The 23848-nt window shown below is 39.9% G+C and overlaps 1 protein-coding gene and 1 long non-coding RNA gene across 7 annotated transcripts in view; one reads left to right on the top strand and one right to left on the bottom strand.

The window, feature by feature from the left end:
- CD4H9orf72 (chromosome D4 C9orf72 homolog) overlaps window positions 1-1310 on the bottom strand; it is a 27525-nt gene extending 26215 nt beyond the window's left edge. Inside the window, exon 1 of one of the 6 annotated variants that reach the window (XM_045042862.1) lies at window positions 1183-1310. The gene's annotated coding sequence lies outside the window, so the exon portion shown is untranslated. Of the gene's footprint in view, window positions 1-17; window positions 521-905; window positions 980-1182 lie in introns of those variants that run through there. The other 5 variants (XM_023242380.2, XM_023242379.2, XM_023242375.2 and 2 more) reach the window with 5 other exon arrangements.
- On the top strand, window positions 1192-23638 carry LOC109493837. Its single transcript, XR_002148281.3, has 3 exons — window positions 1192-1331; window positions 3273-3422; window positions 22367-23638. It is a non-coding gene; the product is annotated as an uncharacterized LOC109493837 (long non-coding RNA).
- Window positions 23639-23848: the final 210 nt, after the last annotated feature.

The following is a 23848-nucleotide window of genomic DNA, read 5'->3' on the forward strand; positions in this document are numbered from 1 at the left end:
GAAAAGTAATGCCATACGTGTTGTGTCCCCTTGCTTTGCATCACAGGTGAGGGATGGGAACAGTCGGAATCGAAAATTATCCACTGGCCACAACCAGGCTGTTACTTTGCTAGAGCCCAGCTAGCAATCTCCAGTGTTTCTCAAAGGGCCATCTCTCTTGGGCAAGTTCATGACCTCCCTCTGCTGAATACAGAAGACTGGTGAGTTCACGGGGTGACTCAGACCCCGTGTGGGCACAATAGTCATGTAATCAGGGCACTTCTTTCTGCAAAAGATACCATCAGCCAAGTGATGCTCAAGTCAAAGGTCACTTCCTTTAAGTAAGTCTGTGTAACCTCGGAGCTGTGAAGCAAGTCATGACCCATACAGTGGGAGCACAGCCCAGTCTAGAATCGCTCCCCAAATTTACAAGGCATCAGCAATCTCTAGAAACTTCGATTCGAATTGGGTAGCTATGTGGTATAACCCGGGCCACGATCCCACCCCGCAGTTATCTCCTCTCGAACCCCGACTCGGGGTTCACCGCGCACCACCCGCCCCTGGCCTTCCCCAGGACCAGGCCTCTCAGTGCCAGAGGCGCCTTTCCCTCGAACCTGCGGTGCAGGTGGTGCGGCGGGCCCCTCTGGGTCTCACATAGGATTCCTGAAAGGGGACGGCTCGGGAGCTGCGGGCTGGAAAGCCGGCTAGAGGCCCGGTCTGCAGCCCTGGTCTCCCTGCCGCCGCTGCCGGGAAGGCGGGGGCCCGGATGGAGGCAACTCCACTAGTCACCAGCTGGAAAACCTGATGTCGGGTTTCGGTCAGGGAGGACCAACCAAGCCCGGAGGATAGGTGCCGCCGCGACCGCCCCCGCACGGTCCCAGGACCCCGACCCCAAACAATCGCCGGCCCGCCGGCTTCTCACTCACCCACTCGCCCCCACCAGCAACTCAGCCGCCGCGGGCGCAGGGACCGCAACCGCAGCCCGGCCTCCGCCCCGCCCCGCCCCCGGCCCCGCCCCAGGGCCCCGCCCCAGGGCCCGGCTCCTCGCTCGCGTTCCGGCCCCGAAAACCCCTTCACGCCGCACTTGTTTCCCGCCTGGTGCTCCTCTGAGTAGAGTTTACCCAATCTTTCGCTCGTCATCTTCAGCGAATATTGTGAAAGTAAGCGGAGGGGAGAAAGGATGAGGAAAACAAAAGCACACACCTCCGAAGCACACACCTCCTGATCTCTCTGGACCCCGCCCCCGAAGGGAAGAAACCGGGCAGCGGGGACGGTTGACGCTTCAAACGCCATCTTTTACGTGGGCGGAAGAAGTCGCTGCTTAATTTCGTTTTCCTCGTGGGACACCGTAGGTGCGTCTTGAAGTTTTCGATTTGCATTTACGTGAAGGCGGGAGGCATGTGGAAGAGGGCGGGCTCCATTTGTTCCATCCCTTTGTTCGATGACGCGTTCGGTGAAAATGGGGGGTAAGGTGTTAGCCGAGATAGTGGTGTCATTAGTGAGGAAAGCTGCTTAGATCCGAGAAAGCAGAGTTGGTAGTTGTGAATGGTTTGTGCTTTGACAGGTAGTGGGCGCTCAATAAGTGTGCTGAATTAATGGATTTATTTTCTTCTTATGACACTATTAAGTGTGCTGTAACTTCACTTCAAGTCTGATTAGGTAATTTCCTTTTCCCGCAAAACCTAGTCACCACAGTTTTGTCTTCCTTACGTACAAGCATTTTCTTAAGCTTGATTTTCACACTTTTAAACGTCATTTTTGCTAGCTACGCAACGTGGAGAAGTTGGGGTTTTTTAGCCTTCGATAATATACTTCACCATTCTATTTGATGTGCCCGTATGATTTGTTTCTAAACCTCGAGTTGATTAGCCTTTGGTATGCAGGTGTATATATCCATGGTACAGAGGAACAGCACTTAACATTTTTCATCTTTAAAAAGCGTACAGCACAGAGGCGCCTGGGGTGGCTCAGTCGGTTGAGCGTCCGACTTGGGCTGAGGTTATGATCTCACGGCCTGTGAGTTTGAGCCCCGCGTCGGACTCTGTGCTGACAGCTCAGAGCCTGGAGCCTGCTTTGGATTCTGTGCCCCACTCGTGCTCGCTCGCTCTCTCTCTCTCTCTCTCTCTCTCTCTCTCTCTCTGTCAAAAATAAATAAATATTAAAAAAAATTTTAAAAAGCATACAGCACATCTGTATCATTGAGGAAGAAAAGAAGGAATAAATACACAAATGACTCCCTCAAACTTAACACCCTTTGCAGAATTAGATCCCTTACCCAGTCAGTGCTGTATGCTTATATCATAGCACCAAATAAGTACCATTCATTTAGTTCCGATTGTGTGTTCGGTACTGTGCTCCTTAGTCAATGTCTTTCAGTGGATTAGAGCAAAAAACTCAAGAGGGAGAAGGTAGTTGTGACTTAGTATTGTGATCCATAGTACTTGTATGGTGTAAAATTTTACATTGGAAGGTGTAAAATAGGAGGACAGATATCCTAGCATCCATCCCTTCTTCAGGGAACCAAAGAGAAAATGATACTAAATACATAGTAATGTGATCCATATTAGCAGAACCAAAGGATGGCTTGGGAATCTGGCTTTAACCCTTATTTCCTCCAGACTCTGTCAATCAGCCCAAATAAACCACCCCAAATAACTCAGCCATCTAGTGAAAATACGTTTTGTTATTGAAATGTTTCTTCAAGTAAGAGACTTAGTCCTCCATTTCCAATTCGACTAATATTCCAAGATCCTGTTTAGAAATTTTGAGCTATCCTCCTATCCACGTGTAATTAATTAGCAATCATACAAAAAGGCTCAACTAGGAGAGCAGTGAAGCAGATGGTTAAGAGGTTGGGCTCGAGAATCAGACCTGGTATAAATTCCGTCTTTGCCTTTGATCAGTTGTGAGACTGGGCAGCATGTAACTTCTCCCTCTCTCTCTTTCTTTTGTTTGTTTGTTTTTTGAGGTATGTACCTTCTCTTACCTCAGTTTCCTTAGCTACAAAATGGCAAGCAGAATAATTTCTCACCAGGTTGTTGTGAGGCTCACCTGAGATCAAGTAAGCTAAGAATTTAGAATAGCACATTCAAACAAGGGTGGCTTCAATTTTGGTTTTAGTAATCATGCAAGGATAACAGAAGAAATAAGAAATGACTTGTAAATCTCTTAAACTGTGTACATATTTATAATTCCAATAAATAGAGTATCAGAACCCAGGGAATATTGGTACATAACAAATGTCAGTTATTGGCAGGAAGCCTCCCCATCCTCTCTTTACTAATGTATTTCAGAAATGTCTTATGTGCTGCTTTGGAGCGGGAGCTGAGGATTTGTTGATTACCTCCCATTTACCAGGATTACAGCAAATTAGATTTAACTGTGACTGGCATGGGACCTATCTGATGTCGACATGGATGAGGAATATTGCTATATAAACCACAGTGAGTTTAATTTCTTTTAAGTAATGAGATTTTATGTGGTTGCCTTATTCATTGCAGACTTATCAATATGTACTTTATGGTGCATTGCCTTTTGGTTGCAATATAAATGAGCCAGCACCCAGCCGAGGTACTTCCAGTTACGATCTATTAAGTTAGTTCTGTGATCTAGTGTGATATAAATGGTTTAGAAAGCTCTAATGGGTCCACAACGGCTCTAATGATGCACATTGTAGGCAACACCCCTGTGAGAGAACATTAGGATCCCATGTGTATTTTCATGTCCTTCTGGGATTCACCATTGTATAAATGATAAACTTCTCATTGAGAAGAATCACATCCTCCATGAGGTACTAACCTCTGTTCCTTCCATGCTGGTGCTCTGCACCTCACAAGCAACAGTTGTGGAAGATCTAAGACCCAAAATAAAGAGTCCCCAGGGAGAAGAAATTCCTAGTTAATTGCAGCATCATAGAACCCATAACAAGAAAGAGAACAAGTTGGAAGACAAGCCTACTGATTTCTTAAATCTTAGATAAGGTACCCCCGGGTGGCTCAGTTGATTAAGCATCTGACTCTTGCTCAGGTCATGATCTCACAGTTGGTGGGTTTGAGCCCCATGTAGGGTTCTGTGCCCACAGCTCAGAGCCTGGAGCCTGCTTCAGATTCTGTGTCTCCCTCTCTGCCCCTCCCCCACTTGCACTTTCTCTGTCAAAAATAAACATTTAAAAAAATCTTAGACAAGATCATTAGCCAATTTCTTGTAGAGGAAGACAGATTTTGAAGTTATATCTTGGTAAGTTTGTCATAATTCACAGAATTTAGATGCAGTGGATAGTGCAGGGGGATAGTTTTGGTGCTGTCCTGTAATGCCTGAGTCACAGTGGAGTAGTGGCAGATAAGTGGCAGTGACTCCTTCTATAGTCACACCCTTCCCAGGCCCATTTCAGAATGTCTCCCTGAGTCCATCTGCCTGTCGGAACCCCCACTTGCAGCTCTCAGCATTTTTTTCATTTATGCTTGTACTTCACTACGCTTACTCGTATGTTGCTTTTAAGTAAGTTCTTTAGTTGTTTCATGTGTGGCTTCTGCCTCTCAACTTTGTCACAGGCTGTATGACCCAGGCCCATAGGTGGGCTTACAATTTCATCTTATGACTCCTTTGTTTTTGGTACATATCAGATATAAATGCCAGCTGGCTAACTGAAACTTGATTCCTACTACTTAGAATTGTTATCCTTAGGCCAGGCTCCTGTGAGGCAAGGGCTTCTTTTGAAAATGGCCTTTGTCCTTATTCAAGGGCCAGAGTGATAGTGTTTCAGGTTCAGGATCACTTTGATTTGAAGTGGGTGAGGAGCTCATGTCGTTTTTTTGTTCTTAATTTTTTTTTAACATTTACTCATTTTTTGAGAGAGAGAGACACACAGAGCATGAGTAGGGGAGGAACAGAGACAAAATCTGAAGCAGGCTCCAGGCTCTGAGCTGTCAGCACAGAGCCCGATGCATGTCTCAGACCCACGAACCACAAGATCATGACCTGAGTCAAAGTCAGATGCTTAACCTACAGAGCCACCCAGGCGCTCCAGAGTTCATGTCTTTTTTGTCATCAATGTCATCTTTCCTACCTCCTTTCCCACTCAATTTTGTTAGCACAAAAAAGAAACAAAACAATAACTGTCCTTGGGAGCAATCTCAGGTCACTTAGTTTTAAAATGTTTTGACATCTTTTTTTTTTTTTTAATTGAAGTCCAGTTGGCATACAATGCTATATTAGTTTTAGGAGTACAACATAGTGATTGGACAATTGTATGTATTACTCATTGCTGACCACGATAAATGCAGTCACCATCTGTCGCTTTACAGAGTTATTACAATATTGTTGACCATGTTCCCTCCGCTGTACTTTTCATCTCCGTGACTTATTTGTTTTATAAGTGGAAATTTGTACCTCTTAATCAGACATCTGTGAAGTTTTAACATCTACTCTTTTTCTTCTTCAAAATTTTCTTGACAAACTTGACCCTTTGTTTTCCATATGACTGTAATGACTGGCCTCTGAACTTATAGGTCAATTTATTGTCCTTACATTTATAAGCATGGCGTATCGCTCTACTTACAACTCCTCATATATTCTTTAATGAGTTTATATAAGTTTCATGGAAAAGATGCTTCACATATTTTTTGACATTTTTCCCAAGTTATATTTTGTGTTGGTATTAAAATTTTTTCTTCTGGAAATGACATTTTACTTTTTTATTTACTTTTTTTTTTAGAGAGAGAGTGAGCGAGTGGGGGAAGAGGAGAGGGAGAGACAGAGAGAGAGAGAGAGAGAAAGAGAGAGAAAGAAAGTCTTAAGCAGGCCTTATGCCCAGCACAGAGCCCAATCTTGCCACTGTGAGATCATGGCCTGAGCCAAAATCAAGAGTTGGATACTTAACCGACTGAGCCACCCAGGTGCCCCTGAAAATGACATTTTAAATATTTTGTTGCTAGTGTTTAGTATCACTAGTTTTGGATGTTCATTTTGTGTTTGGCAGTTATGCTAACTGTTCTTATTGGGTGTAAATATTTGAAAACAACAAACCAAAGAAATAAACTCAAAACAAAAAGGTATCAGTCATTTCACTCTCATGCACAACTTTCAGTTGCTCCCTATTTCCCATAGTGTTCAGGGTGCTTAGCATGACTAAAGGCTCTCCACAGTCTGTCCCTGCTGAATTTTCAAGGCCTCATTCTTACTCCCTTTCTACTAGTTGCTTGCAGATCCATGAGCCTTTACAGCTTTGTGACCACTCACATAATACACTGGCCTGGAATGCCCTTACTGCTCCAGTTCATTCTGTGTGTGTGTGTGAGAGGAAATTCAGCCACATGTTGCCTCCTCCAGGAAGTCTCCTTGGATTTCCTTGGTTGGAATCAATGTGACATTCAGTTATGCACCCTCAACCTCCACTCCTCTTGCTATTAATATTAAAATCAAACTCTTTGTATTTACATTTTACAATTTTAGGGCAAATAATGATCATATAATATTGAAATTAGACACTATTTGCACATTTATCATGATGAGTACTGAGTAATGTATAGAATTGTTGAATCACTATATTGCACAACTGAAACTGAAACATAACACTGTATGTTAACGACAGTGAAATTAAAATAAAAAAGTTAACAGTAAAGAAATTAGAAACCATTAAAGATAGTGGCAAAAACACAATATACTGTTTAAAGGCATCATCAGCTTTGAAGTCAGGCTAGCCTAGGTTTGAATCCTGGCTTAGCTACTTTGTATCTTTGGGCAAGTCACTTAACATCTTTGAGCCTCAATTTCCTCCCCTTGAAAACTGGGATTGCTTTGAAGATTAAATGAGATAATACACATAAAATGTTTACCCTGCAACCTGCCCCATGGTAATTGCTCATTGGGGTTAGCCACTATTATCCCATGGTAGATGCTCAGTTGGTGTTTCTAGAATAAATCTAAGCCTGATCCCTAGTTTATAGTTGAAGAGATTGAGAAGGCAAGAACAAGAAGGCCTTTCTCAAGGTCATACCTTTAGTTTGGGGCAGATCTATAACTAACAATGTAAAATGAATATAATCTATGTCCTCACCAGATTGAAATCTTCCTGAGGGCGGAGACCTTTTCTTATTCACCTTTGTCTTCCCCTTGTTTCTAGGCATAGTGCCTTGATTGTATTAGATTCTCAGTAAATATTGAGTGCAATTTAAGAAAGTTCCCGTCAGAATCAAGAATAAATTAAGAAAATTCTTTTAATCTATACATAGATTTGACTTTGCAGAATTTTGCTAAGCTCCAAATATGGCACAAGATCAAGGGATCCTGATAAGGAAAAGCTTAATTTGAACATTATTGTGTTTGTAGGTGACGAAAATAACAGACCACTTAAGCGTCAAGATTTCTAGGTAAACATTTCATGAACTTCCAAAGGAAGAGGTTAAGAAATTCAGACATTATTTTTAACCTACAGTTTTATCCATGGCACTAATTATGAGTTTAAATGTAATTATGAAAGATAAAAAATACTGCCTTTATAGAAGCAATGGAATTTGATGAGTTGTTAATCATGAAGGTTAATTAGTTCCCTTTGTTGAGAGCAAGGAACGGAGTCACAGGTAGTGAGTCTGTTTTTAAAACCGTAAGAAGGGATGGATTAGTATGTCATTATTTTTCATCTGAAAATACATAGAGAGATATTCATCTTTTTAGTAGCTTGCCTGGGAAATTAAAGAATGTCTTTTCTGTCAAAATTAAGATTTTGCAATTTTTCACATACATTATAAACCTGTAGACACGTGTAATTTAGTATAGAACAGTAGGCTAGATGGATAGATGAGAGGTAAGTTATTACTATCAAATCATAGTGTTAGTTCTCTCAAAATTAATATCCTCTTCAGAAACGACTCCTTATTTGCTTGCCAGTATCCCACGTGCAGGGGTATAAACGAGAAATAGTGCTGGAACATTGATGATCACATCTCAAGACTATCACTTGCTTTTACCAAATAGTGCTTCAGGAAAGAATGAAAATACTGCATGGGAAATGACATAAAGATCTCATTCTAAAGCACTTTTTTCACCAATGAACTATAAGTTATAAGTCAGGAGATGTGCACTTTTTTTTCCTTCTTTTCTGAACACAGGGGGAAAAAGAAAAGAAAAATGAATGGTCTCTTTGATGAGTAGCAAATACCTAATGCCCTTCTGGTGTTGCTGCACCATGATCCAATTATCTCCCACATTTCTTAACAGTGTTTACAAACTGCTTGTGCATTTAAGTTGAATTAAATGGATGACAAATCCAAATGAAGAAAAAAAAGAAAGAACAAAATAAAGTTGAAGTCCTGATCATTTTCATGCCTAAATATTGTCATTGTGGAAAAAAAAAAAACCCACCATTAAAAAGTAGAGTTCAAATTCCTACTCGCTCTAGGGCAGGCAGCCTGTGTATTGTCCAGCTCTGTGTGCCAAGTGCTTGTTAAAATTAATTATCATTCAGCAGCTTTCTCTAAGTAGAACTCCCAGAAAATATGCTTGGAGTAGAGAAATGCAAATTGGGTTATGAGGTAATTTTATACTCTAGGGACAGATTTTATTTTATTTTTTTCATTTCATATTACTTCATGTCGGAAAAGGTTCATTATTATTTATATAGCAGAACAAGCCCCAAAGCCAATCCATTTCCAACCTCCTTGTCACTTTCTGCATTCCAAACACCACTAAATTCCCAAATGAGTAGGCTAATTCTTTCCTTAGAGAGCCATAAAACTTGCTTGGGGTATTACTAACTTAGCTGATAGCACTTTATTCAAAATAAGTCTTCTTCTCCAGGAATGTGTTCAAAGACCTCATTTCTATGTGGCCGTTACCTTGGTGGAAGAGAAGGCGGCTTGTCTGTTGATTATCACTTCTGAATTGTTTCCTTGAGTACCTTGGACCTAAACTAACGGGAGACTACTGAAATATTTGGGAGTGTGTGCTCGGAAGACATTTATTCTACTTATTTTACATGTTTAAGATACACTTCTGAAAACATTATTTTTCAAGTGAATTTGGTCAACTAGATGACTAGTACATTCAAAATACCCTATTTTGCAATTAATCAAAATATTGTTACCTAATTAACTTAAATGCATACCTGATACAGGTTTGTTTAGAACCATACAGGAACAACAGCAACAAGACATTATTATTATTTTTTTAATTAAAAAAATTTTTTTGAACATTTATTTATTTTTGAGAGACAGAGACAGAATACAAGCAGGAGAGGGGCAGAGAGAGAGAGGGAGACACAGAATCCGAAGCACGCTTCAGGCTCTGAGCTGTCAGCACAGACAGGGTCTTGAACCCATGAACAGTGAAATCATGACCTGAGCTAAAGTCGGATGCTTAACCGACTGAGCCACCCAGGTTCCCCTTTTAAAAATTCTTTAATGTTTAGTTATTTTTAGAGAGAGAGACAGTGTGCAAGTAGGGGATGGCAGAGAGACACAGAATCTGAACCAAGTTTCAGGCTCTGAGCTGTCAGCACAGAACCCCATGCGGGGCTTGGACTCACGAACTGTGAGATTATGACCTGAGCTAAAGTCGGATGCTTAACCGACTGAGCCACCCAGGTGACCCTACAACAAGACTTTATTTACTGCCCTTCCCTATGCCACCTCAATATGCTGACTCCAGGCTAATGTAAGAGGGGTGATTCTTCTGGCGTGCCTAGTTTAACTCCTGTGAGATGAATCTGTCTTGTCTGTAGGGTTCTGGGGCTAGCAGTAGAACCAGCCGGTTGAAGAAAGGAGAGTTTTTCCATCTCAGCATAAGAACTTCCTGACAGAGTTGCATCAAGATGACATTGGTAGAGAGTTCCTCTCCTGGGAGGCATTCAGGGGTGAGCTAAGCTGTGCCAAAGAGGCCATTCAGGTAACAGATGGACAGTATGATCCTGAGAGTCTGGACAAATGACTCCTTCAAGGTGGCATTCCCTCTTTTAATTGCTGCAGCTTGAAGAGCATTTACAAAGTAAAACCACTTTGTAGGTGTAGGACAGGAATGGAAACTTAAGATTCCTCTCTTGATTCTGGCCAACCCATTCAGAGACAGTGTCTGTGAAAGCTGTCAAGGAGAAAAGCTTCCCTGAGATGATGGAAACTTTTCAATTGGAAAGGAGTAAAATGAAGAAGTGAGATTTTTACAATTGTGACTTGCAATCCAACTCTCATTTCCGTGTACTAATCTCGTTTTGAGGAAGGACTGACATGACCAGGAAAAGCTAAGTTTGCAATGTTACTCACTTTTTTGAGAACTGAGTGGAAATGATGGGGCATGTGCTTCCTATCTCCTTGCTCCTCTCTCACCTGCTTCAGGAAAATCAACATAATCAGAACGGTTCTGAAAAAAACTTTTTGTACTGAAGAACTTTTGTGAGAAAGATTTAATTTATATGATACACAAGGCCCACTTCAAGTTTTTCTTCCTCTGAAGCCTTTCTGGACCAGTTCGGCCACTGGGACTTTTCCCTCTTCTGGTCTAGAACATTTTTCCTCTGGTATTTGTTTAGCACTGTTCCGTACTGTTGATAGTTATCCTTATATATGTTTTGTGTCACCTCAGATGATATCCATGGTAGGCCCTGAGGAAAAGCAGTACAAAGTCAAGGATGGGACCTTTACTCGCATGTAATTTATAAACCATGAGTTCTCTTCCTCCCCAACCTCCCATGAGTGTGTCATGTCTAGCACATAGATGCTTACAAATATTCATGCTAGCTGGTTTGAAAGTGTGACTGTAGTGCCACTCACCAGGCTTTCTATGTAGCAGGTAATCAGTCAATAAATCAAGATTAATCTTATGAATAGATAACATATTCACATGTTAAAAAATCCAAATGATGTTAAAATTAATACACTGGCAAATCTTGCTCCACCCTAGTCCTCATCTGCTCTGTTCCTCCTGCCCTTTGTAGGAAACCACTTTCTTCTATTCATTTTTTTGTGTTCATCTGGTATCTCATTATGAAAATGCAGGAAAATATACATATGTATCCATATCACCTTCCTTTCTTAGACAAAATTCTCATACTCTGTGGCCAGTTTTGTATTTTTTCATTCAACCATCTGTTTTTCTTCCATGTCAGTATACAGAGGTCTTCCTCATGTAAGAGCTGCAGAATGTTCCATTCTGTGGCTGAATGATAGTTATATAACCAGTCACCTTTAGATGGCTGTATGAATTGCTTCCAGGTCATGCTTTTACAAACAATTTTACTACAAAGTGAATAATGTACATGATTTTCTAAGTGCACAGGTATATCCTTAAGATAAATCCCCAGAAGTAGGGTTGCTAGAATAAATGCAATTAAATTTTTAAATAGATTCCCAGTTTTCCCTCTGTAGGTGTTGTATTATTTCACTCCCCCGATAGTGAATGAAGAGTCCCTATTTCCCACAAATTCGCCAGTCAGATGTTTAACTGAGCTTGGATATTTGAGGATGTGATAGGTAAAATATTGTAACTTGGTGTGCTATATTGTTGCTTTGTTTTTATTTGAATTGCCTTTTATTGTGATTACAACTGAAATCTTTTAATATGTTTCCCCAGGATCATTTGTATTTCCTTGTTCCCCCTGATTTATATTTTGCCCAGTTTTTTCTACTGGATTATTGGTCTGTGGGTTTTTTTTTTATTTCTAGCAATTTATTACAACTATGGAGATTAGCCCTTTGGAGAATGAGTTGCAATTAATTTTCTAGTATTATATTTGTCTTTTGATTTTGCCACATGGTTTTTGTTTTTGTTTTTGCTTTGGTATTTTTTTTTTTAGTTGTTTGGTTGATCTTTTTTTGTTTTATGACACCTTAATTGTGAGTCATAGTTGGAAAGGCCTTCTCTACTCTAAGTTTATAAAAAATTCTCCATATTTCTTGTAGTTCTTTCTTGTTTCATTATAAGTGTTTGATCCATTTGGAGTTTATCCTGGTGTATGTGTGAACTGGGGATCCAGCTGCCATCTTTTTTTTTCCCTAGAAAGTTATCTAGTAGTAATCCATTGAAGGGGAGCAGGTATTGCCACCCCCAAATCCACCACTTTCATATGAGGATTATCTTGAACTGAAGTCCATCAAGACTGAGCAGACTTAAGAAAAACCTTTACTTCTCCCTTAACTACCTAAAAGAATTTAGATAGGGGGTCTGGCCTAGAAAGAGCTATTACCAGAGATAGCTTTTTATCTGAATGACCTCTCGAGATGGCAAGGCAAACATCAGTTACCAAACACCTGCTCTTCTTGCTGTTCTGTGAATACCCTTCTCCCTTTTGAAGTCCCAGGCCCCTACCTGATTTCCCAGCTTAGGATGGCGTATAAGCCTCCTCAACGGCCTGACTTGCCCTTGGGTCTCATATCTTTGTGGCTCCGGTACATATGAAATTAAATTTGTTTTTCCCCTGGTAATCTGTCCTATGTCAATTTAATTATTAGGTCAGCCACAGAACCTAGAGGGAAGAAAGGAATTTTTTTCCATCGCGATACTGTAAATATGGATTAATTGTAAATGGCTGTGATTCACGTTAATAGCCAAACCAGTAGATTGATTTCACTAATTTAGAGAAACAACTGATCAAATCAGCCACAACAGGAACAAACCAATGAACACGCACAAAAGCAACAAAAACCAAATTAACAGATTCTTTGCATTTATCCTTAACCTTTATTTGATCTTCATGAAATGGTGTCAAAAAAGTTGTGTTAAACCTTGGTCATGATATGATATGCCTGACACTGTGCTACATGCTTCAGCTAGGTTACCGCTAATGTGGTCAGTCCGTGTCAGGTGGCTTTTATTAACCTCATTATACCCGTGAGACATCAAGCCTCAGAGAAGTAAAGCAGTTTGCTTAGGGCCCATTCCTAAAGAGTGTTGGAGCAGAGTTTTGATTCAGGTGTAAGATTATAAAGTCAGAGGTCTTCATAGTTTCTGAAGACAGTGAACTACATTGTCTGAGATCTATGTAAGGGAAATAAGGACACTTGGGAGAAAAATGATGGATTTGTTAGACACTTATAAAACCACATCAGCCCTGCTTTTGCTTACCAATGCCGTTGCATTCATGTAGTTCAACTGCAAAACCAAAAATGCCGATATACAGAGTGCACCGTAGTCTCTTATAAAAATTACTTACCTTATGCAGAAAAGTAAAGAGCGAAAGCATTTAAGCTTGTCACACATCTTTCTGGCTTTCTGAGTTTTAGGTCAGATTACTGGACCATGAAGCCTTCATTAAAAACCGAAGATCTTTTCTATACAAAAGTGAAATAATTTTTCCACCCCTGGGAGTGGGTCATCCAAGTCACACATGGACTTGAGGATGAATATGAAAAAGTAAAGTGTTTATGACCAGATAACTTGCTAGTTTCTTGCCATAAAAAGGGCTCAAACACTCAGCTTTGTGTCTCGGCGTCAGTGTTTGATTCGATTTTTTTCTTTGATAGTTTAATTGTTCAGGTATTTCCATAATGCATAAAGCCAATCTTAACATAAACCTAAAATAAAAATGCATATTTTCAACATCATCTGTTAATCACTGAAGTTTCTGAGGCCCACCCATTGGGATCTGGTAGGGGCATGTGTGGCAATGAACACACAGGCAGGAGGATCCCAGGGCTAGGTATTGAATCTATGATAAGTTGTCTATGACGGTGTTGCCCAGGAGGTGAAGCCATAACTGGAAAGACTGAGGTCTTAGCCAGGCTGAATGGGAGGGGCATCCAGTGAGCGATCTGACCAAGTAGGCAAGGGAACAAAAATAGGACCTTGAATGTGAGGTACAGACACTGCTCATCAAGAAGCAGGCAGATTGTTTCAAATGTTTTAGAAAGTTAAGTCTGAGGAAAGTTCACTCTAGTAGTGTCTAGTCTGTAGGTGTGGGGACAGTCACTTCTTCTCAAAGTTACCTTTTGTGTTTGTGTGCCTTTAACATTTACATTAGTGGTATTTTGCAACTTGCTGTTTTCCAGGCAACATTGTGTTTTTGAGATGTATCAGGATGATACTACATATCGATTGGGGGTAAGTAGAAGGAAAGTAAAAGTAGAGAAATAATGCTTGACCCAGATGCACACCAACTTTGGAAGGTGGAAGGGATAGGGATATAGACAGTGGGAGAAGAGCTCCAAGTCTGGGTAGGTGGTTGTATTATTATCTAATTGAAATATTTTATATCTCTTTTAATTTTTATTTGTGGTAAAATACTCATAACAAAATTTACCACTGTTAAGTGTACAATTCAGTATCATTGAGTATATTCATATTGCTGTGCAACCAATCTCCAGAATCTTTTCATTTTGTGCAACTGAAACTCTGTACACATCAAACCACAGCTCCCCACTTGACATTCTTCCCAGCCCTAGCAACCATCGTTCTACCTTCTGTTTCTATTAATTACTCTAGATACCTCGTGTAAGTGGAATCATACCGTATTTGCCTTTTTATGACTGGCTTATTTCATTTAGCACTTAGTCACTTCTCAAGGTTCATGTATGTTGTAGCATGTAGAATTTGTTTCCTTTTGAAGGCTGAATAGTACTCCATTGTATGTGTAAACCATACATTGTTTATCCATTCATTCACTGATGGACATTGTGCTGCCTCCTCCTTTGGGCTGTTGTGAACAATGCTGCTATGAACATGGCTTAAAGATCTCTTTGAGACCTTGCTTTCAATTCTCCTGGGTATATCCCCAGAAAATTGCTGGATCATATGGTAATTCTATTTTCAAATTTTTTTTTTTTTGTATTCTGCTGTGTCTGCATCATTGTACATTCCCACCAATAGTGGACAAGGGTTCCAGTTTCTCTGTATTTTTGCCAATGCTTGTTATTTTCTGGGTTTTTTTTTTTTTTTTTTTTTTTGGATAGTAGCTATTCTGATGTATGTAAAGTGATATCTCATTGTTTGCATTTGTATTTACCTGCTGCTTCTGTATCTTTTTGAAAAGGTTTTATGCTGTGAACTAGGGTAAGGGAGATGAGTGGGACTCAGGCAGTGTTGAGGAGGGGATGGGAAAGGCATGGGCCCAGTCAAGCAGGGAGAGAGGAGAGATACAGGCTTAACCTTTCCAGGTACCTAGCAGATGCAGAAGTTTCTATGAGTGATAAGGACCAGAATGAGCTGAGTGAACAGAGAAACAGGGAAGAGCCTGCAGGTGTTGCCTGAGATAAGTGAGTAAGAACGATGCAGATGCCGAAAGCACCTAATTCCTGATAACTAATTATTTTTTTCAGTAAAACTGAGTTGAAAGACATTACTTGGTAACTGCCAGTAATAGCTAGGCTCCTTTCACCAGCCAGAAAACAGTTATCATCTACTCTTGGGTATTTGAATTGATCAGACTTGCATAATGATTCATCCAGTGAAATAGTTTAGACATAAAAAAGTGCAAGCGTGCACTCACACCCTGTCCATCAGAGGCATCCATGCACGAGGAGAGCGGGGGCGGTGACTTGTCCCTGGTACACCCTGTCTCTTGGGTTCCTCTGGGAAGATATTCTACCACTTGCCACCCAGAGAAACACTGAATGCCTGCAAGTTACCAAAGGATGAGTATTTTTCATTCAGGAGGGAATTGTGTGCTTCTTGACAAGCAGCGTCTCTAGGTGCGTATTTGGGTTAGTTTTCTAGGGATGCCATAACAAAGTACCACAACCTGGATGACTTAAAGTAACAGAACGCTATTTCCTCATAGTTCTGGAGGGCAGAAGCCCAGAATGCAGGGCTCTATTCCCTCCGAAGGCTCAAGGGGAGAGGCCTTTCTTGTCTTCCCCAGCTTCAGGTGGCTGGGTGCATTCCTTGCCTTCCTTGGCTTCCTTGGCTCCCGGCCATGTCACTACAGCCTCTGCCACACCAGTCTCACCTTTCCTTCTCTTCTTCTGTCTAAGGACATTTGTCGTTGAATTTAGGGTCCACTTCCATAAACCAGGATAATCTCCTCTCAAGATCCTTAATTACATCTGCAAAGACCCTTTTTCCAAATAGAGTGACTTTCGTAGCTTCTAGAGATTTGGACATGGATGCACCTTTTGCGGGGGCATTATTCAACAGGAGTGCAAAACCTTCAGGGGAAATTCCAACCCTTTCCCTCTAACATGAGTCAGGCTGGGAGTGGGAAGAGACACTGGGCCCTCAATGTCTTTGTTTGCTCTGTAACAGACACCACCCAAAGTCAGTGATGGAGCCAGCAAATTTGGCATGTGAATCAATTTAATGTCCCATACATATTGTTGGTGGTTAGAATAGACACATGTTTTTGGTGCTCCCAGTTTTGGTTCCCAGGGACATAAGACCTCTTGTGCTCCATCCTTTTGTCATCACCCCTGTCCAAAGCCGCGCCCATTCATGGAATCATTCCTGTTTTGTGCTGGGGGCAGGAAGAGTTAGTACTTACTGAGCCACTCTCAGTCCTCAGTAACCTGGGTAACCTGAGATAGAGGAATCTAGCATCCACACCCCAAAACGATCCTGTTGGAACCTGCTTATTGAAAGAAGTCATTTTCACTTGTGAGTGTCTCCTGAACAGTGCAATTCCAGGACCAGTTATGTGTGTTAGAACAGCAAGTGTACAATTTTACAGAAATGATTTCACTTCAATAGAAACATCTTTATACCAACACAAGATCAATATTTCTGATTTCCATGCTTAGTGTTACTCTTTGAGATTGACCAGAAATTGTTATTTCTATAGAGATATATTTTATTCTGATAATGCTAGGGAACAGATAATGACTTGGGAGAACATCAAGATTAATGTCCTTAGTGTCAACATTTACCCTGTAGTCAATGTAATATTAAAGCCCCTAGTTCAGTTTACCTGAAGGCAGAATAAATCCTCTCCCCCTTTTTTTTGCTCAACAAATAATATATTATAGGAAATCCTGTATCTGTTGCATTTATTTTGTAAACTTCTTTTTCATTTGAAGAATATGGCACATATATGGAAGAAGGCACAGCTCAGTGAATTATCAAAAGGAAACACACCTGTGTAATCACCATCCAGGTCAAGAAAAAGTACATTGCCAGTCTCCCTGTGCCTAGAAGAAATCTTCAAGCCCCTTCTCTATCACAATCCCCTCCCTTCCCACCAAAAGTAGCCTTTGTTTTGACTGGTTTTTTTTTTTGACAGTTTTTTGCCTACATTGAAATTTTATGTTGCATATATTCTTTAAGCTTTTTTTTTTTTTTTTTTTTTTTTTTTATAAAAGCATCTGGAAAGCATTTCTTTAATGATATCCCATCTCAGAGGCAGAACAATTTTTTCTTTGTAGGTATCTCTTTGTCGGGAAGATAAATAGCTAACCCCATACATCATTATCATAAAAACTTATTTGTAGTTTACATGAGAAGCCAGGATGAAGAGTAACACATGACCTTGTGATCTAACACATGAACACAAATGGAGTTATTAAAAATAAAGATAAATGAGTACTGGAAATTTTAATTTGTGAATTATGTGGTTCTCCCTGCTGTAGACTTTCTTGATAGTAAGGTGACTCTAACCTTTGGGACATAGTGGCATTCTTTTGATTATGTAATTTTTTCTTTCTTTCTACCAGCTTGGTCTCTTGTTCAAATGCATTTTCCCTAACAACGTGTTTTAGTGTTTAATTTAAAAAAGAAATGACTTCAAAGCCAATAATATGTACAGAGGCTTATATTTGTCTATAATTTGTCTAGACATACTTCTAAAATTATGACTGAGCCTAATTCCCACTAACACATTATATTTACTCAATGCCAAGGGGAAAATGAAGTGGGAGATGTGATGAGGAAGGAAAAAGAAAGACCACACTGAATGTATAGTCACTCAGGTGTAAGGTATAATCTAATTTCAGAAATGTTGAAATGTGGGGGGGAATTAGAATTGAGGAGTCATATTAGTGCTATTTGCTGATATCAGTGGATGATATTGGCCAGAGGTGGTTTGATGTTAAGAGTTTTCTCTCAAAATAAACAAAATGGAAAAAAAAATTAGGAAGTCACTATGGAAATTTATATTGACAAACATGAGCTGTTACTGGAGTTATGAATGGGTTACCCTTTGGAGGTAATGAGGACATTTGTACATCATGTTATTTCAGGAGTTCTACAGAAACTCTTCTTGTCCTCAAAACATTTGCCCTATTGTCGGCACTTCCTTCCTGACACTTTAAGAAATCACCTTTGGGGGTTAGTCTTTGAGTACTGTTTATGTAAGATGTCTGGAGAAGGAAACTAGCTCCTGGGTTCCTCCCCTTGCTTTCCCTTCATTCACCTGCATGGCTTAATTATATATGTTAGCTAATTGTCACTATTAAAAGCACAGATCCTGACCTTAAGGGAATAAAGTGCAAAATAGATACCTCTTAATTTCCTGATGGCAGCTTCAGTTTACTGAGAATAGAAACTCCTTCCCAGGCTGTGAGTGCTTGATTAACATAGGAGTTTCCCAAGAGTGTAGAAGAGGAAGCCCAGTAGGCCAGCAAGCTATTTGTTCACCCTGTGTATCCAGGTTTGAGTACTCTTTTGTGTGAGCTTTAAGGAGTGATCAGTAAAAATCACTATTTCAAGCCATTTTACTTTGACTTCCTAGTAAATGGATGTATTAACATAGTGCCTTTTGCCATATCCTTGTAAATATCTGAGATAACTTTCTTATATTTTTCTTTAAATCAGTGTTGGTTTTTGAAATGTAATTCATTTTATTTTGTTATTTAATTTTTTAAAAAATTTACTTAAAATTTTGAGATAGAGCATGAGCAGAGTAGGGGTAGAGAGAGGGGAGAGGGAGAATTCCAAGCAGGCTCTGCACTGTCAGTGCTGAGCCCAGTGCAGGACTCGAACTCACGAACTGTGAGATCATGACCCGAGACAAAAGAGTCACACACTTAACTGACTGAGCCACCCAGGTGCCCCATAAATATAATGTATTTTAAAGGAAGATTTTATATCACTTCTATAAATAGACATCTACTATCACTTCCTATATATAAAAGATAAATGTTACATAAGTTCATAACTCTAAAACCACTTCCCACTTTGTGAAATGGCTTAGAATAGTAAATTTGGGACTTGGGATCAGAGGATCAGAGTTCTCATCTCAGCTCTGCTACTTATGAGTGCTCTGGTTTGGGGAAGGTCCCTTCTCCAAGTCCCAGTCTCCTCCACAGAAAGGAGGGGTTGGTGGGAATAGTAATAATGCCCCCTGAAAAGAGTTATCATGGGGATTAGAAATGACGCTTAGAATACCTGGCATGTTTTAAGTGTGGGGACTCAGAAGTTGACAATTTTTTTTTAATAATTATGTCTTTGGTATTAGTATATCAACTTATCTTTGCTCTGCTCTGAAGCTTTGCCTGCCTGCCTTTCTCCAAGTGACATGGGATAAATCAAGTTGCAAAGGAAAATGGTGTTTCCTTTCACTTTTAAGCCTAAAGTCCAAACAGTATGGTAAATGGAGTTCACCTCAAGTGCAAATGCCCATTTATCAGTAGTTCGTGCCTGGATCCCTTTATTGACAAGGGTTGTGATAGCAGTGCTGTGATTGAGTAATGCTGGCTGTATGCCCTAAACATGGGAGGGCAGAAGACTGGTACTCCCTATTTGACAACATTAACTCCTGCCTCCTTTTTGCCAAGTCTTCTTAGCTTTCCAGAATCTGCATCTTGCAAGGTGTCCCCAGTTCAGCATGGACTTCTTCAGAAGAGAGCTTCAAAGTCACTTCAAGCACATTATACTTATTTTCCTTCCTGAAATAGTCTAAAATGATGGCCCTCTCAGGCCCTTCTGATTCTGTCACCTCTTTCTCACTCCCCTAGAATAGCCCACCTTTCAGTCCAACTAATTCTTCTTGTTTAGAGAGAAAAAGAGCTGTCTGTGCCATTGGGGCTGTTCTATCACTTTCCTTGCTCTCTTATATATCATAAAGGATTAGCAGGTACACACCCCAAGAAGATTGGGAGAAGGTGAAATGTGTGCAGCCTGTGCTCTGGTTAGCGATCAGGTCCCCATAGCAGCTCGCTGGATGCTTATTTGTCCAGCTCTGCAAATAGTTTTGGCAATGGGAAGTGCTACCAATGTGACATCGTGGAAAATCCTGGTACATAAAAGATTTTATGACACTTCCCTTTTTTCCAGCTCACACTCTGGAGTGAACCAGTAAACAAATCATTAAAACAGGAGGAAAATTATTCTTCTGGGGTTTAAGGCTCTGTCCTAGTAAGAAAAGAACACTGTAGAAAGAAACGTGATAAACAATACTTAGGAGAACTTAACTTTTAAATGACATTTTGAAGTCAACAGATTCTAAATGCTGACATCAACATTTTTAATGTTTGTCCATTACTGTTTAATACAATAGGTTAAGTGTTGCTTCGGGGAGCTCGGAATTGTTCACTTCCAAGGAGTGAGAAGGATGCTCATTATTTCTCTTATTACCTCTCCTTAGAATTTGTATTGCTCTTATCGTCCACAGACTGCTCCTTGGTAATTTTTATTACTAACAAACCCATAACCTGATGGGCTTCTCTGGAAATAGAGGGTATTGTGAAGGCACTCAGGATATAGATATGGTGCTGATGGGATCAATTAAAATGAATCGTAGCCCAGGGAAAGGTGTTTTGTGGAGCATCAGAATGTGACAAAGATGAGTTTAAAAATAATCGCGTATTTTATGACCACATTTCACAATCTTGTTCACCCAGATAGTTGTGACAGTCACATTCTGGACCAACATAAAGAGTGAGATAGGGGAAGACAGACTGGCAAACATTATGATTTAAAGGGAATTGATGTTTATCGATGAACACTTCATCATTTCCAAGGGCTTTCAGGAAAAGACAGCTTCTTTTATAGACAATGAAAGAAGGGACTGTTAATTCAGGTGCATCATCTGAAAGCGTTTCCAGGCCTCCTATTTACTTTCCATTCTCTTATTGCCCTCCCTGTTAGAGATCACAGCACCTGTGTGTGATAGCCTTTGAAAATCTCTCTCTCTCTTTCTCTCTCACTTACACTACACACACACACACACACACACACACACACCACCACCACCACCACCACCACCACCAAACTTTGAAGGGCAAGGTTAATTGGACATGTGAGAATGTGTTGTTATTTCATATTGAATTGGGTGGCTGAGCTTTTGTGGTATTAGTTTTGTGTTATTATTTGGGGATCTGAATTTAATAATGATATAAGAACCTTCTAATAGGATGAGAGTTTAAATAACTCACTGCTAGAGTTTTCTTTTTTAATTTCAGCTTTCATCCAAAAATTCCCTTACTCAAACCCTTTCAAGGGGTGCCTTACTTCTGAGGTACTCTAAGCCTCTGGCTGGCCTTAAAAACTCCGTCTCTTTGCCCTCCCTCTATCTTGTTCTTCTTCCATCCTCATCAGGGTGTTCTCTGTAATCCCCACCCCTGCCCCCAAACTGGGTCTTCTCTCTCTTCTTTTCTTACCTTCTCTTTTATCCCATCACCCATTTCCCAGATCTGACACACCTTTTATTCTCTCTGCTCTCTCCAAGTTCAGCAAAACCTATTCAAGGGCCATTTCTTCTAGGGGACCCAGATTATTCCCTTCTCTACTAAGCTCCCATTTCTTTGAAATACAGTTTTTTAAGCCATGCTCTCTAACAAATAAAATACAGGCATATATGTAATTTTACATTTTCTAGAAACAGGTAAAATGAATTTTAATGATATATTTTATTTCATCTGTTATTTTAAAAATATTTTCATTTCTACATGCAATCAGGTTGAGATTATTCATGAGATGTTATTTCATTCTAAGCTTCAGAAATCTGGTTTATATTTTATACTTACAGCATATCCCAATTTGGATTAACCACATTTCAAGTGCTCAATGTGGCATATGACTACTGAATCTGTACCACATTCCCCAGCTCTCAAATATGTACTTTTGTGTTTCTTATCTTTTTACCTGGACCTAATTGCAAACAACTCTTTGAAGTTGGAGCCCATGTTGATACTTCTGTTTTCACACTTCATTCCTGAGTGTATAGTAAGCTGTAAGTAATTGTCTATTGATGGATTGGTAATACTCTTATCTGTGACCCCTGTTTAAGTAACTAAAATAATATTTCCTTAAGCACACTTATTCCCACTACAGCTTCCTTATGCTTGGAATTTCCCTTTTCTTCTCCATACTTACGTTATGATTCAGCTACCATATTACCTCTGTTTTGTTCGATTTGAACCTTTTGGGATATGTTGGATGGGATTATAAGAAATAGATGTACATTATTTGCAGTTCTGTTGCACTAGAGAGCAGCATTTTCACATAATACTCATCATTCGTACAACTCAGGCAAAATAGGATTTATAGCTGAAATCAATAGGATAATTGCTTCCATTGTTCTTTTTTACTTTCTTAACAGAGACTGGACAAAGACTCACAAAGAGTCTGCGGATCACAAGACCCACCTGTGAAGCAGAGGCTCTCTGGTTTGATTGCATAATGGAAAAGACACAGTTTTACAAGCTGAAACCAAATCACGAGGATAGAGATAGCTTGCAAAATTGCAGGGAGGGAAAGTGGTGGGGTAGGGAAGGAGACCCTAGAGAGAATGGGGACAAACAGATGACCTGAAGTAGAGGATAAGATGAGGAGGCTTCCAAACTGTGTCAAGGGCACCAAAATGGGGGGGAAGCAGGAGGGAATGCAAATTGTCAACTATTCCACAATTTAATGAACAGTGTACTAATATGTGTACTATTTCTACTCTGTCACCAACTTAATTCAAGGCCAAGGTCTCAGAGACAGAATGCTGGAATATAATTCTAGAACTGTGCCAATAAACAATAAATCAAAGTCCATAGTTTTTCTCATCACGTAAAATTGTCATATTAAAGTTACAAACATTCTCTCCATACAGTCTAATGTTTAATGCATTCTATAGTCTTTATTAAGAATCTGTCATTTGGTCCCTAAATGACCCATTTATTTAATTTTAAAATATTGTTTCTGTTTCTTGTTGGTATTATCAATCTCAGTTCCCTGTTAACTTTCTCCCCATATGATAGCAAATATGTCCCCTACTGAACAAAATTACTTCACTTAGCTTAATTTTACATTTAAAAAATTTCCACATTTTAAAAGTTTGGTACCTTCACATGTTAGTAGAATTTTGACAACAGGATATTAATATCACAGCTGGCTCAATGAAAGCAAAGGTACAAGTCAGGACCCACATTGCTTCGAATGAGGAGCTTGGGAGTTCACCATAGCCAAAGTGTGAAAATTCTGTTAAGATTTTGCTGCTGATCTGTTTTCTCTCAGGACCTATGCTTGCTTCCCATGCCCCAGCCAACTCCCTAATCCTGAGCACAGGCCTAGATGTCTTTATCCTGACTTCTGAAGGGCCTGGGAAACACCTCTGTCTCAATACCCCTATCCCAAACCAGTAGATAGCCAATGGCTGGCTTTCTAAAATAAAGGCAGTGTACATATTTTGTCAGTGGAAATGGAAATGTCCACAAGTAGAAGATTTTGCTTTTTAATAATTTGTAGTGTTCAGTAAAGTTTAGTCTTTAGACTGGGCCAATCCATGATACTTATTTTCTCCTGTGTTATATTTGCTTTGATTTTATATTTTGAAATGTAATTTTAAGTCTCTTGAAGCCAATAATAAAAAAAATTAGGACTTGTATTTTGTATATCTTTGATTTTTAAATTTTATTTTCTCATAATTTGTTTCTATTGCATTTTATGAACGTATTAGCTTCAGTGGGCCCCTTTTCATAGATAGTTTGAGCAACACCAATATTATTATTTAGTGTATGAAGTAGTGAAAGAATCCACTCCCTCCCCCCCCCCCACCTGATAGAGTGGATTTTGATAGGAGATAGGAGAAAGGAAA

The sequence above is a fragment of the Felis catus genome, chromosome D4 (genome assembly GCF_018350175.1).
Source record: "Felis catus isolate Fca126 chromosome D4, F.catus_Fca126_mat1.0, whole genome shotgun sequence".
In the NCBI taxonomy this organism is placed as follows: domain Eukaryota; kingdom Metazoa; phylum Chordata; class Mammalia; order Carnivora; family Felidae; genus Felis; species Felis catus.